This window comes from Rattus norvegicus, chromosome 2, assembly GCF_036323735.1.
Source record: "Rattus norvegicus strain BN/NHsdMcwi chromosome 2, GRCr8, whole genome shotgun sequence".
NCBI lineage: Eukaryota > Metazoa > Chordata > Mammalia > Rodentia > Muridae > Rattus > Rattus norvegicus.
Window position 1 is genome coordinate 186,574,252 of NC_086020.1, and position 15,716 is coordinate 186,589,967.

A 15,716-nucleotide genomic window follows, 5' to 3' on the forward strand; every position below is an offset into this window, starting at 1 on the left:
GAAGCACACAATCGCTGTTGAGCAGAAATCCTGTCTCTTAGGCCTTACTTCCAAGGAGCATGGTCGCAGTTGGGCAGCCGCTAAACTTGAATGGCAATCATCTCTCCTAGTGCATTCTATGAATTCCAGAGGCACAATTAATAACTTGTCTAAAATTATCTTTATTTGAAAAAATACCGTGAGCTCTTTTGGACACAGAAATGATTTCTGGTGGATTTTATAGGAATTCGAGGTAAGAGAGATAACGACGCATAAGGAAAAGCTGAGTTTCCCACACACAAACTAATCAGGGTCGTCCCTTTAAGCAGAGCCTGCCTTAATCGTATTGTTGATGGAACTTAAGATAAAACTGAAATGTTTACAATGAATGTACAAGAAATGGTGCAGCAGGCACATGAAGCCCCCAGAATGCCATTTTTACAAAAGAAGAGAGAAAAATGATATGTTAATGACAAAGTTTGGCAGTCTCTTACAAATTTAAAAAATTTCTATTCTCAGCAACTCTTTTTTTTTAATTAATTAATTTGAAAAGAGAATTATATGAATTCTAGGTTTAGAAATATAAAATTAAAAGAGTTAGCCCCAAAAGCCACAAACTCAGGGCTAAGCCCTGCTGCCAGGAATAGCAGGCCATAAAGATAAAGAAAAGAAATACAAAAACCAGCTCAGGCTATCGAGGACTGAGCCATAAACCATCCAAAGACATCCCCCCAGCTTACTCAGAGTCATACTTTAACCAGATGTCCTCCAGACCCTGATAAGCCCCTACTTGTGTTTTTCAGCCATGTGTCCTACAGAGAGCACTCCAGGAAACCGGACAGCCCAAGCCTAACCAGAGGTGTTTCAAATACAGATGCTCCATCAATTTTGACAAACTTTTAAAAATAATGAGGACCTGAAGACCCTACCCTTCTCCTGATTTAGTAGCTCTGTTCCAGGAACGAGGGGGCCATAAAACCTTCTGGCATCCCCTTATCTCCTGGAGCCATAAAACAATCCTGTAACTTGTGGTGCATTCCCCTTTGACATCCCCCCCACCCCCTAGTGCTCACAGCCTCTGCCTTTAAATACTCTTTTTCCCAGCCTCTCGGGGTCGACACCTCTGTCTCCTGCGTGGGATATGTGTCGGCCCGGAGATCTCTGTAATAGGTCTCTGTAATAAACCTTGCCTTTGCTTATTACATCCAAAATGGTCTCTCTGTGTCTGGGGTCCGCGATTTCCCAAGACTTGAGTAAGGGTCTCTCTGCGTGGGATTTTTCAAATTTATGTCAGGTATGTGGATACACTGTCACTGTCTTCAGACACACCAGAAGAGGGCATCGGATGCCCATTACAGATGGTTGTGTGAGAACCCGTCAGAAATAGCAGGCCACCACCCTGCCTGGGGGAAGGACAGGTAAGGAAATGGACTAAACAGGGAACCACCCTGCCTAGGGTGAGGACAGAGGGGAGTGACTCGGAAAAAAGACAATGCCAGGAAATACCACAAATTCCATAAGATGGGCAGGACAGGGTCAAAAGTAGGAAACAACCCTCCCATTGGAGTTGACCAGTAATTTTAAATGTTGCTCAGGGTAACCAATCGTAGTTATCCAACTCAGCTGCTGAGTTCCCTGCCAAAATGTTTATAAAAAGTGTGTGCTTTGTGAGCTCAGGGTCTCCTCTTGCCCACATGCTGGGGGATCCCAACGTACATTGGAACAGTATACCTCTTGTGGATTGCAGTGATTCTGGTCTCTGTGGCCTTATTGAGTGGGGGGGTCTTCCAACAGACTCTTACAGTTGTGAGCCACCATGTGGTTGCTGGGAATTGAACTCAGGACCTCTGGAAAAGCAGTCAGTGTCTTAACCACTGAGCCATGTCTCCAGCCCTCTCAGTAACTCTTAACCCATCTTTTCCATGATAACTGAAAACTTAATTTACACACATGCACACAGATGTACACACACACAAACATGCACATGTACACACATACCTATGCACACACATTTCCAAACACGTACATGCAGGCAGACATCTGTATACATATACACATATATCCACACCCACAAACATACTGACGAAAATTTTCATAGCAGCTTTCGCCATAATAGGCCACACTACAAGCTACCCTCAAGAGTCCGCTCTTGGAATACTGATAAAATGTGCTATTTCCATAGCATGGAGCAGTGCTCAACACTTAAAAGAAATGACTATGTAATATACTCAGTGATATGAATAAAAGTTAAAGACACTATGCAAAGAAAACTGGGCAAAACAGCTCGTGCTCCAGAAAGCCATCTACAGGGGGTTTCTACAAGAAACAACACCAATTTAATGGGCAGAATATCTATACAGTTGCTTTCAGAAACGGTGCAAACAGATGTAACTATCAAATGTGCTGAGGAGTACAGGCCTGCAGACTCAGCTTTATTGTCCTCCAGACACTGTTAGCGGAAGAAGGAAGCCAACCCTTTAATTGGCCCCACTTTATAAGAATGGGGACACACAACTGAAGTGCAAGACTGCACAGGGCAGGACGGATTTACAAGCCAGAAAGCAGGTCAGGTCGGGCCAGGCCAGATTAGACCCTAGCTTTCTTTTTTTTGTGCATTTTTGGTTTCATAATGAAAAGGTGAGAGAGGAAAGACAGGATGGGGGAAGGCAGGAACCACAGAGATGTACAGAAGATCGTAACGGGAGTTTTTGTCAACATCGGTCTGACAGCTGAATCTAGAGCTTTAATGAGATCAGAGAATAGAAAACAGATTTTAGCATGAAGACTAAAAAGGCTTCAAAAATGCTAATGTGTAGTAGGAGTGGCTTAGAGATCTCAGGGGCTTTAGCAATAAAAGGGAAAATAAAATAGAATTTCATCAAAATTCTTGTTTGTAAAAAAAAAAAAATCTTGCAAGTATTGCTGGGAGCTGTATCACATTTTTGTAATTCAAGCAACTTGGGGGTGGAGGAGGACTGAGAGCTTCAAGCCAGCCTGGAGGAGAGAAAGACCTTAAGGAGAGAAAGTCTGTCTCAAAAAAGAAAGGGAAGGAAAAACACCCTTTTCACTCCAGCACTGGGGCAGGTGGATCTCTGTGACTTTAAGGCAAGCCTCATCCACACCGTGAGTTCTAGATCAGCCTCAGTCACATGGTGATAGTTGGTCAAATAAAAAAAATACAACAAAACAAAAACCTCCAATCTGTAGCCTGCAGTCACCTTCCTAGAAAAGCCTCTTCGTCTATAAAACCCAGACATTATGGCAGGCAAGTCGTTTTTATGTGTGGTGTGAACACTGTCAGTTTGTACATTTAGTTTCTTAAAAGTACTACTTCATGGCCAAAACAATCTGGAGCAAAAAGACCAAGGGGGTGGGGATGGAGGGGCTGTTCCAGACCTTAGATATTTTACAGAGCTGTAGTAATAAACAGTGTTACAGAGACACCAAGACAGACGGGTACACCAGTGGGACAAAATCAAAGACCCAAACCTGAGGACGAGTAACAAAGTAACAAAGATGCCAAAAACATACGATGGGGAGAAGAAAGCATCTTCAACAAATAGTGCTGTGAAAACGGGGTGTTAGCTGCTGAAGTAACATCAGGCCAGGGCAGTGCACTGTTCTCTTGAGAACAGGAGATGTTTGTTCAATTCCAACAAGTACTTCCTGGGCGGGGAGACATGTTCTCTGTTTGCATTTCTCTTCCGGGAAAAGGTTCAATTATAAAAAAGCTGTTCTGGGGTTGGGGATTTAGCTTAGTGGTAGAGTACTTGCCTAGCAAGCTCAAGGCCCTGGTTCGGTCCCCAGCTCCGGAAAAAAAAAGAAGGAAAGAAAGAAAGAAAAAAAAAAAAAAGCTGTTCTTTGTCCAGTAAGAGAGAAGCAAGTATTAGCAGACTGTTCTTTTACACACTCTGTGTTTGTGATCAGAGTTGTAACAGTGAAAGACAGCTAAGAATAAAGACTTTACAGTGTGCTTCCGGCATATGCTGAGTCCTTGGCTGTCCCTCGCCGTGGTCTCCTTTTTTTTTTTTTTTTCTTTTTCGGAGCTGGGGACCGAACCCAGGGCCTTGCGGTTGCTAGGCAAGCGCTCTACCACTGAGCTAAATCCCCAACTCACCGTGGTCTCCTTGACTTTCACATCTGGTTCCTAAATTTGGAGCTCAAGGAATGTCACACAGCTTTAAAAGACATCTTAAACTGAAAGGGAAATAGAAACTGTGAACATTAACACCAAAGAAATGGGGAATTCCATCAGCCAAAGAGCTACACACAATTGCTCAAAGCCTTGCTCAAGGGAGACAGGGTATGTGTAATGAAACCTTTTCACAACTGTTTAGACAAATTAAGAAGCATTGCTTCTGCTTCCACTCAGAAGGAAGGAGTACTTTAATTTATAAGATACGGACGCAAATAATGGACTTTAAAGGAGCTCGTCCAAGAGGGGAAAATATTCCCATTGCTGTTTGGTCCCTTGCACTTTAATTTCCGATGCTTTAAAACCTTTACACACTGGTTCTGGGAGCTCATCCAGTTACGCCATGACTGACAGTGAGCCACAGAAGAAAAAGGCTATGAAAATAAAAGACAAAAATAAATCCAGGTATTTACCACCACTGAGACAGACCTCTACCTAAACTCAGCGAGAATGTTAAATCTCAGAGCAATTTAAATCCTGATATCTTATATGAAGAAGAGAAGGAAGAGGCATAAAGGGAAAAAAAAAAAACTCTCACTGGGTTGTGGTTACGCACACCTTTGACCTCAGCACTTGGGAAGCAGAGGCAAGTGGATCTCTGAATTTGAGGCTATTCTGGTCTACAGAGAGAGTTCCAGGACAGAAGAGATTGTTATTACCAAAAGTCAGTATAAAAAATAATAAAGGAAGCTTTAAAATTAGCTATTTTAAACGTGCAGATCCAGTCAATGTGGTTCCAGCATTTGATGATGGACCTTCTACATATGATCTCAAGTTTTCTAAGCCTTTTAATAATAAAAATAAAAGGATCAAGATGAGGCTCCAAGAAGACAGAATTTTCAAAATGCCTATAGATAATATTCCATAGGTAATTTATTTCAATTCCCTGTAATTGGACCTAATGATGAATTCCCACAAGAAGCTCTCAGTTTTACTCATATTCCTATTACCTTTAAGGCAATAAAATCCCAGTCAGGACTCCCTCGAAATGGTAGGTACAGAATGAATTCCACTCATGTTCAAAGAATTTTACAAGGACTCGCCACTGAACACTGGTTAATCCCACATGATTGGAAAGCTTTTAACAAGGGTCATTGTAAAAACCAGGCTTATTTACAATTCAGAACATGGTGGCAAGATGAAACTAGCATTGTGGCTAGGAAAAAAAAAATCCTATTACTGCAGATCAAATCAGGGGTAGCCCTGTTGACATTCAGGTAGGTGGCTCCCCATACAGTGGCGCCCTCAGTTGGGAGTGTGCTGTGTGAGAGCATGGTGCCCGCCACTGCTTATCTATTATCATTACTGTTTGTATTTGCTCAGGTGAGGTGAAGCCCACTCGGGACTCCCTCAGAACAGCACTTGTCTTGTCTTGGGTTTGTCTGTATATATTTGGTTGCAGTTCTGTCTTCCAGTTCCCTTCAGAGCTTATTCCGTGTTTGTTCCTCTCGTTGGCTCAATGAAGCCTGCTGTTTCAGACCCACAAAATCTCTTATCTCTGAACTTTCTTTGCTCTCTGTCCACTCGTGCCACTCCCTCTGGTCCTTTGACTCAGTTCTGCAGGAAGTCAGATGTCTTTCACGCGTGGATAACGTCCACTTTTGCTGTCCCACCTTGTTAAAAGCTGGCTCTGAAGTTGGGTTATGATCCACTGTCTCCTAATCCAAGCATTCCTGGTTAAAGTGTCTTTAAATCTCTGTCAAGGGCCATTTGACTCTAGGACAGAAAGAGAGAAGAAAACAGAACAGCCCAGAAAAAGACACTATGTGCTTTAAAACAATTCAAAAGTAGATAATTCCCAATAGAAATTACTGTTGCTTGTCTAGAACTCCTAAAATTTAAACTTACTTCAAGATTTGTAAGTTTCCTGGGTATACTTAAAAAAATCTGTAACAAGTCAACCTAAAACTTCTTAGTTCTATGAAGCCCTCTGCTTGTCATTGTATCTCCTGTTGAAACTAAGAAGGCACCAACAAGATCTTTATTAACAAAAATTGGCAGATAGCTTCAAGTGATTTCATAACAAAAATTAATAATTGGTTTTCAAAAACCAAGAGTGTGCAGTTTTAAAACTTAAAAGATGTTTTTAATCAATCCCATTATTAAGCAAGAACCTCTTGATCAAACATTAACTTTATGACTGATACTAATACATTTGAAATTGCTGGATACTTTGATAAAAAAGGCATTTCTTTTCTGTTCAAAAGATCAAATTGACAGCTATTTTTATGGTCTTGTCAGATGTCCCCCAACCTTTAAACATTGTTACAGACTCACAATATGCATCATATACTGTTCAGCATATTTACACCAGTTCCCTTAATACAAAATTATTTCTTCTATTGTCCCAGTTACAATCGCTATTAATTCATCACATTAATTAACTTTTCATTACACATATCGGAGCACAGGCCAATCTCACTGGCCCTGAGGTCAATGCTAATCAACTCACAGATTCTTTAATGGATATACATCGATTATATCCTTGTACACTTTTACCCGAGGCTATTAAATTTCCATTCAGATACACGTGCTAACTGGAGAGCCTTAAAAATAAAAATTTCCTTTAGTGCTAAAAAGTGCCAAAACCTATAACTTCACATTAGGAACTTTTCAAACTTTTCATAGGCCTTGTCTGTCTTCTGGTAACAACCGCAGAGGTTAATATACGGAGAGAGGTCTGCCTACAGACATCACAATGCACACTAAAGCTTTTGCTAAGTTGCGACACGTACCTCACTCTGGGCCACTGCACTAAGTAATGAAAAGGTCTCATCAGTTAGATTCCAGTTAAAAGAAACTTTAAAGTCATGGGTATTCCAGTACTGTTCCAGTTTGTATGTCAACACACACACACACACACACACACACACACACACACACACACACACACTGCTACTAAAAGCTGGGTGGTGATAGAATATCTCCTTAATCCCAGCACTCAGGAGGCAAAGGCAGGAGGATCTCTGAGTTCAAGGACAGCCTGAACTACAGAGTGAGTTCCAGGACAGCCAGAGCTGCAGAGAAACCCTATCTCAGAGGGAGAGAGAGAAAGAGAGAGAGGGAGAGAGGTTTACAATGTTAAAATATTAAACATATTACTTGAGGATTCTCAAGGACAGGACATCATTGAAAGATCTAACAAGACATTAAAGGAAATGTTAATTAAACAAAAAGGGGACAAGACAGCCCGTAAGCCTAGAAACATCATATTAGACTCATTATTTACTTTAAATGTTTGAATTGTAAAGACAATGATTTTACACCAGTTGAAATGCATTGGCAATCTATTATTGATGAAAGTATTAAGGGAAAAATACTACAACCTATCTGATATAAAGAGGAAGACTCTTTGCAATGGAAAAAAAAATGTTATAAACCGGGGGAAAGGGTGTGCCTATGTTTCTTCAGAGACAGAAGATCATTGGTTTCCAGAAAGACTGCAGAAACTGAGAGGCAAGCCAGCAACCCTGGGTTGACTCTGACCTGTCTATTGAACAAATGGCTCTTCTGACTTTGAGTCAGATGGCCAAGCTACTGCAAAACCATTGCCTTAGTGCCCTTCTAAATGCTGTGACCCTTTAACGGGTTCCTCATTGTGGTAGCCTCCAACCACAAATTATTTTTTCCACTTCATAACTAGAACTTTGATACTCTTGTGAATCATAATGTAAATGTCTGACATGTGACCCTGTGGGGTCGTGACCACTCAGGTTGAGAACCCCGTCCCACACAGTGATTTGTACCTCTCCTACTCGGCGGGCAGCTTTTGGCAAATGGAGGAGGAGAGATGGTGACTTACCTGGGGCCAAATAAAATACCTGCAACCTTGTTCTTGGCCATCTTAGCAATCACCACTGCTGAAGTAAGGCAAAGAATTTTTCTTACTGAACTTATATTCCTATCCATCTCTTCCTTAAATTGGGGGAGGAGCTAGGACCCCACTATTTCAGTTGATACTAATGACTGTAACTGGATTCCAGGACCCTGTGACAGTAGTGGGTTTTTGTTCCCCAATGAACAGGGTTTAAATCTGTGTGTATTGGGCATGAGGTCACTGTTTGAAAGTGTTATCTAAAGAATGATTGCCTACTATGCGTAATGCAACAAAGAAGGGAGGGAAGGAGAACCCTCCGTTTCGGCAGTGGAAGGCCTTTGAGGGACTTTACGAATGCTCCTCTCATTCCAGCTCATTTTCCACCTTCTACACTCCCGTTGTCTCGGAGTGAAGTGACCAGAAACCCTGGGAACATTAAAGAAGGCCAGAAGCGGGGGTCCTTATTACTACTTCCTGTGGTTGTGTCATAGGTTGGAGTCCTGTGGCTTCTGCTCTCACCAAACGGAAAGGCAAAAGAATTATGATGGTTTCATAATATTAACACCATTGCCACCCAGAGTAATGGGCCTGCAGGTGCGACATGGAGGTGAGACCTCACTCCTAAGGCTCAGGGAATGTTGTGGAAGAGGGGGTTTGAAAGATCATGTGAGCCAGAGAATCAGGGAGTGTGCCGTGAGATTGGGTCGCCTAGAAATGTCAGAAGGTAGACCCATAGTGTCTCATCAACATGACTGTACAACCATGAGCTGAGCGAGTACAATACACATGCCAAAGTGGATAGGAGAACTCGCGAGACTTCAACCCTACACAAAGAACTACAGGCAACTAAGGAATGCTGGGTCCCGGGGTCCTTTCCCAGAGAAGAGTGACAAATGTCAGCCCTGAAAACATACATACGAGTAACATTATACAGAAACGAGCAGGTTGTACTTATGTGTTTAGAAGCATACATACATATGCAATACACATGTATATGTGTCCATAACAACAATTTTTTTTAATTTCCAAAAATTTGAAAGAGTTAGAAGGGGGTATATGGGAAAGTTTGGAGAGGAAAATGATGAAACTTCATGATAATCTCGACAAAAAATGTTTAAAAGAAAAAGAAAAAAGTACTGATTCAATGAGTTCTATTGGGGCTCCCTGGGTGTTCGCTTGGCTTAGGTCCTACTTCGAAGAGCCGACTGGCTGACCTGTCACCGGCGGGGCGGAGGTTCTGATTCTGGGAGCAGTTCGGATGTTCAGGTTTCAGTAGGATGGACTCAAAACACAGGCATCAAAGGACAAGAACAATTGTATTTCCCGCTCTAAATACTCCAAATTTTCAAGGCAGTGTAACTAACCCAGGAATTTTGCGAGGGCTATTGGCTAGTCGAGCAACTCACTCTCCTTGAGAATGCAGACACCTCTCTCCCTGTGTCTCTGTGGCGCAATCGGTTAGCGCGTTCGGCTGTTAACCGAAAGGTTGGTGGTTCAAGCCCACCCAGGGACGTCTCGTGGCTTTTATTGTGTATCAAAGGCTGTTTTCTCTACAATAAGACATTCTTATAGTCTCTTATCCTAACCAAAACAAACAAACAAACAAACAAAATGTTATAGGGAATTTGAGAAGCCAGTAATTCGCAGCAGGTGGACCAAGGACAACTTTCTGTACGAAAGTTGTTTTGTTTTTGTCAACTGTAAAGTGAGAATAATAATACGTACTACATTATCCACAGGACACACTGGCTTTAATAACTGCTCCATTCCATAATGCTACCAGGAAAGGCAAGGTTCATCGTTTTCGTTCTTGCTTACTATTCCTGAGCCCTAGGTTGATGCGATGCCCCGCCCCGCCCCGCCCCGCCCTGCGACAGGTCAGCTCTGCACAGGTGGGACCTAGGTCAAACTAATACCCAGGGAGCCCCAACAGAACTCATTGAATCGGTGAAATTTTTTTTCCTTTTAAACCTTCTCCTGATCCCTGGAGAGTTACTGCAAGACTAGGTAAGAGGCTGAGATGTGGGTTGCTAATGCAGAACAGGAGCCAGCACCTGTGCCAGCTCATCACTGTTGTCAGGAAAATCTACCAGCCGCTGTCTCCTGTAGCATCTATGCTAACCTGCAAATCCTTTTTTAAGAGTCTAGAGGGGCTGGGGATTTAGCTCAGTGGTAGAGCGCTTACCTAGGAAGCGCAAGGCCCTGGGTTCGGTCCCCAGCTCCGAAAAAAAGAGTCTAGGGACTCTGAGTTTCTTCCTCCGTTGTATTTATTTCTGTACATGTTGTATTTAAAATTAAGCTCTCTCCATGCTTCTTTTGCTCACACACTGTGCTGCCGCAGACATTCTCCTACAAATATTCTTTGCCAGTTGTACAAATATTTCTAAGAGTCTGAGCCCTAGACTTACAAATGCTATGGCATGGAGATTATCGTGTTTGTACTTCTGAGCAACCGACCTTATAAAATAACTTTCCATAAAGGTGGAACCAATTTATATTCCAATTTATTTTATTAAACCAAAAATGCTTCATACTCCTGATAGTGTGGTAAACTACAGAAACTATAGAAATACATCCAGGAATGGCGTAGCTATTCTTCTGTGCAGTGGGAGATGAGGACATCAAGTAAGAAGGACATCTCCCTGTCTGGTCGTCAGCTGCATCTCCAAGATAGTTTGCCCAATTGTGATTATTTCTCTGTTGACCTTGTCAACCAGGGATGAGGGGACCTGGCCAGTGTGACTTCTTGAAGAGCTTTGTGCCACGCATCTTACCCAACAGGAGAAAATCCTCACTCATTGACCCCAATGTTTGTGCCTGCTCTCTGTCTCCTGTGAGTAACAGGATAGAATTAGTATAGCATGTTCTGTTCTTCAGCATTTTCCAGAAGGATGAAACAGGCTTCTCTTCTAGCTACATGCTGATCGATCAATATTTTTTAAGATATCATTGTGGCAAGTCAAAAGTTAGAGGTGTGAGTTCCAGCAAATGAGTCCTGGAAGAATTTTGGTTTAAGTGCATCTTCTAGGACAAATAATATAGTATTATAATTATGTTATATAATAGATAATAATTATATATGTGTATGTATGTATATATAAAAGTGACTCCCCCTTTGGGAAGGTCAACCTGTCTTTATTAAGATCTTCAACTGATTGGATAAAGCCCATTCACATTCTTCTTCACTTAGCATTAACCAATGTAAAAGTTAATCTCATTTAAAATACACTTTTGCCTGGTCTACATGGTGAGTTCAGGGCAAGACTATGTAAAGGGACCCTGTCTCAGAAACAATTAAGTAAGTAATTTAATTAAACATACCTTTGCCAAAATATCTAGCATCATGTTGGACCAAAAAATCTTTATACGATGACCTAGACAGGCTGGCACATACAACTAGCTATGATATTGTCTTTATGTTATCCCTTAATTGGAGGGAGGGAGTGCTGTTTCTATATGAATTCTCCATTGGAGACAGACAATAGTCAATAGAATTCCACACCTTTTGTCACCCTGTGCAGAAACAGCCCCGCCGAACTCATTCCTTTATCTGTTGGCTTTAGCTATTAGGGTTTGTTTTTATTAACTTTTTTTGAGACAAGATTTCCTTGTGTAGTCATGACTGTCCTGGAACTCAGTCTATAAACCAGGCTGGCCTTAAACTCAGAGATCCTCCTGCATCTGCCTTCTGAGTGCTGGGATCAAAGGTGTGCATTGTCACACACACACCTCCAGCCCTCTTTGGGTTTTCAACACTAAGTGCTGTTATTGGATAATAACTTTTTATCTCTGTCTGTATATTGTAGATTCTTTTTCTTCCATCAGTGGTGTACATATGGATTTCTGGTTTGATTTTATGAAATGCACATCTATCTTTCTGCTGAGCAGTGACTCTTTCTCTGTTAGGTAACGCATGGCAGCTAAGCCAATCTAAGTCTGTTTTGATTGGCAGTTGATTTGTTCTGAGGTATTTGTTTTGGTTTGGGTACTTCCTGGTATTTGATTCTGCTGCGTAGAAAAGTGGTTCATGTTTTATCTGGTAGTGATAAAATCCTACAGGCCCAGTAGGTGTCAGTATACAGCTATAACACGAATGTTCTCCGGCCACACTCTTCTCCCTCAAGACCTCTAGCTTCAGTACAGCCCTCAGTCTGAAAGTGAACTTGGAAAGAACAGTGTCCCTGGCTTCCAGTAGCTACCATGTTAGCACAATGAAGTTCTCAAGTGTTCGGATAGCTTTACAGTAGTGTAAAGTGGGCTGCAGAATGACAAAATGACAAAGGGAGACTGTGTCATTGCATGGCAGTAAGTGAATATAAGGTCTGCCACAGAGATCCAGAGGATAAAGTGAGAGCTTCTGGCAGCTGTGGAAGGAGTGAAGAATTAACAAGCATTTGTGTAATAATTAATTACAATTTGAATGAAGGCTCAATATACAATTAGTTCTCTTAAAGTATCCATTAATTTTAAGCTGTTTTGTTTTGTGTTGTTGTTGTTGTGGGGATATTAATCAGTCTCTGAGGGAAGACAGCTTGCTTTAAAAAGTTGTTCATGATCTGGTAGACCTATTGCCTCCGGGTTCTTCACAGTGGGGCAGAGGCACTTCTAAGTGGAACGGTGTCAGGACAAAACGAGTCCACGACATGGAAGCAAAAAAGAGAGGAAGGGAATGGGGCTGAGATCCCAGCATTCCCGTTAAGGGGTGGATACCCAATGGCTCATTTCCATTTGCCTTCTTCATAACCCAAAGCTGGAGACTAAGACTAAGACTGTGTTTTGAAACAGGGTTTCTCTGTGTACCTCTGGAACTCATATTACCATGCCTGCCTGAAACTAAGACTTTTTTTGTCTTAAGGTTTATTTATTTCATGTATGTGAGCACACTGTCTCTGTCCTCAGACACACCAGAAGAGGATATCAGATCTCATTACAGATGGTCGTGAGCTATCATTGCTGGGAACTGAACTCAGGACCTCTGGAAGAGCAGTCAGTGCTCTTAACCTGAGCCATCTCTCCAGCCCAAAACTAAAACTTTTTTTTTTTAAACACAGAGCCTCTGAGAGACACTTAAGATTCAAACCACCATGAGTAATCAAATGACTTTCTGATGATCACAGAATCAGTAGCCACTGGACCAGGGACACAGCCACCTGGGCATTCTAATTTCTAAAGTAGAAAGTAGTTTCTCTTTCTTGCTATGCCAAGGATAAAATCCAGAGCTTTGTACTTAACAGCAAGTACCCTGTGGTGGTTTGAATGGTTATGCCCCCATAGACTCGTGTGTTTGAATGCTTGGTCCATAGGGAGTGGCACTATTAGGATGGGTGACCTCATTGGAGTGGGTGTGGCCTTGTTGGAGGAAGGGTGTCACTGTGGAGGTGGGCTTCGAGATCTTATATATGGTAAAGCTCTACTCAGTGTGGCACAGTCTCCTTCTGCTGCCTGTGGATCAAGACATAGAAAACTCTTGGCTCCTTCTCCAGCACCATGTCTGTCTGCACACTGCCATGCTTCCTGCCATGATGATAATGGACTGAACCTCTACAACTGTAAGCCAGTCTCAATTAAATGTTGCTATGTTCATGATGTCTCTTCATGGAAATGGAAACCTTAACTAAGACATACCCTACCCACCCCTCAGCCCTTAATTTTTTTTTTTTTTAAATCTGGAGTCCAAGCAACCTCAAACCCATAATCCACCTGCCTCTGCTTCCAGAGTGCTGGGATTAGAGCGTGCACCGCCAGGCTTGGTTTCTTTTCAGAACCTAACATGGGCTGGCTGGTCCTCTTTCTACCATGTCTGATAAATGGGCTGAGTTGCCAGTCTTCTGCCACGACTCCACCAGCACCCTGCCCGTCTGGTCACAGCTCTTCTGTATGTGTGTCTGTCCCTTCTTCGGTCCCAAAGCTGTGCTGGTTGCAGCAGTGGGCCAGGCTGACCTCAAACCCACAGGGATCTGCATGCTTCTGCCTCTCGAGTGCTGGGAAGACCTGAGCCACCACATGCAGCTCAATCCATAATTCTTGATTTCACCAGTTTTTAGCGTATAAGAATTTCTGCTCTAAACGAATAACATTTTTACGATTTATTTGTGTGTGTCTGTTATGCGCACGTGCCTGCAAGTTCCCACAGAAGACAGAAGGTGTTGGATCCTCTGGAGCTGTGGGTGTGAGTGCTGGGCACTGAACTAAACTCTGGTCCTCTGCAAGAGCAGCAAGCACTCTCAACAATTGCGCCATTTCCTTAGCCCCAGCTTATTCTGAAAGTAAAACTTAATAGATCTCGTGCTCTTTTCCCTTAAATAACAAATAAAATAGCTCAAGTGTTAGACATTCCACAGGTTACCTCATCAAGCAATAGTAAAATTGTCTAAGTGAAGTTGCCCTTTACTGGTTAACTAATTGCAAATTCTATTTAGATGGCTTTGTTGTTTGTTTTAATGAGTGCTCTGTCTGCAGGTACCCATACATGCCAGAAGAGGGCATCATATCCTTTTGTTGTGAGCCACCATGTCTTTGCTGGGAATTGAGCACTGATTCTCTGAAGGTGCAGATGTTCTATAACCGCCAAGCAATCTCACCAGCATTTGTTTATTGGTTAACTGTACAAAAACAAGGACTTAAAAATTGGATCAACTAATTAATCAAAAGCTCACTGGGAGCAGATTGTAGTCGCCCACACCTTTAATCCCAGCATTTGACTGGCAAGGCAGGCAGACCTCTTGAATTAAGAGGCCAGCCTGGTCTGTAGAGTGAATTTCAGGACAGCTAAGGCTACCTAGAGAAACCTTGTCTACAAAAACAAAACAAACAAAAGCCTGGTGTGGGGGTGCACACCTTTAACTGCACCACTAGGGAGGCAGAGGCAGAAGAATTTCTGTGAGTTTAAGACCAGCCTGGTCTATATAAGGAACTCCAGCACAGAGACAGAGAGAGAGAGAGAGAGAGAGAGAGAGAGAGAGAGAGAGAGAGAGAGAGACAGAGAGACAGACAGAGACAGAGACAGAGATGGGGGGGGGGGTTGGGGATTCAGCTCAGTGGCTAAGCGAAAGGCCCTGGGTTCGGTCCCCAGCTCCTGCAAGAGAGAGAGAGAGAGAGAGAGAGAGAGAGAGAGAGAGAGAACACAAACACAGAGAGACAGATAGACAGACATATAGAGACAGAGACAAAGTTTCAAGGGGACAGAGAGGTGGCATAATAGGTAAGCCTGACTGAGATCTTGATCCATGGAGCCCAGGCTGTGGGAAATTCCACTGCCACAAAACACAAAATGTCCTCTGACTTCCACACGCAAGCCATGGCACACACACTTATTCCTCCTTCACAACACACACACAAAAGAGTATATATATATGCTGCCTGACGACTTTCTCCGACTTGGAGAAGACCAGCGACGGTCCGTCCATACCCAACACGATCGATCAGTCACAAGGATGCTGGGACCTAGAGGTGGGCAACCAGTTAGCGGTAAGAGAGGATGCAAGATGATTCGTCTCTGGTCCTTCAACGCTCCAGCACCGCGCAAACGAGAAAGTTCGACAGGCCCCCCGAGCGGGCGGCGAGAGGTAGGGACGTGGTGTCACCGTTGGGTGCTTGGCGGGGGCGTGGTTTATGCAGATGAGGTCGCGCAGAGGCCGCCGCGCCCTCACCTGCCGCGGAAACGCGAGGGATTTCGCGCGCGGCGTGGGAGAGAGCGGGGGTTTTCTAGGTGTGAGCAAAGTGCCG

At 43.0% G+C, this 15,716-nt stretch overlaps 1 non-coding gene across 1 annotated transcript; it reads left to right on the plus strand.

Moving 5' to 3' along the window:
• Nucleotides 1-9,430: 9,430 nt before the first annotated feature.
• On the plus strand, nt 9,431-9,504 carry Trnan-guu2 (transfer RNA asparagine (anticodon GUU) 2). The gene has a single exon. It is a non-coding gene; the product is annotated as a tRNA-Asn (tRNA).
• Nucleotides 9,505-15,716: the final 6,212 nt, after the last annotated feature.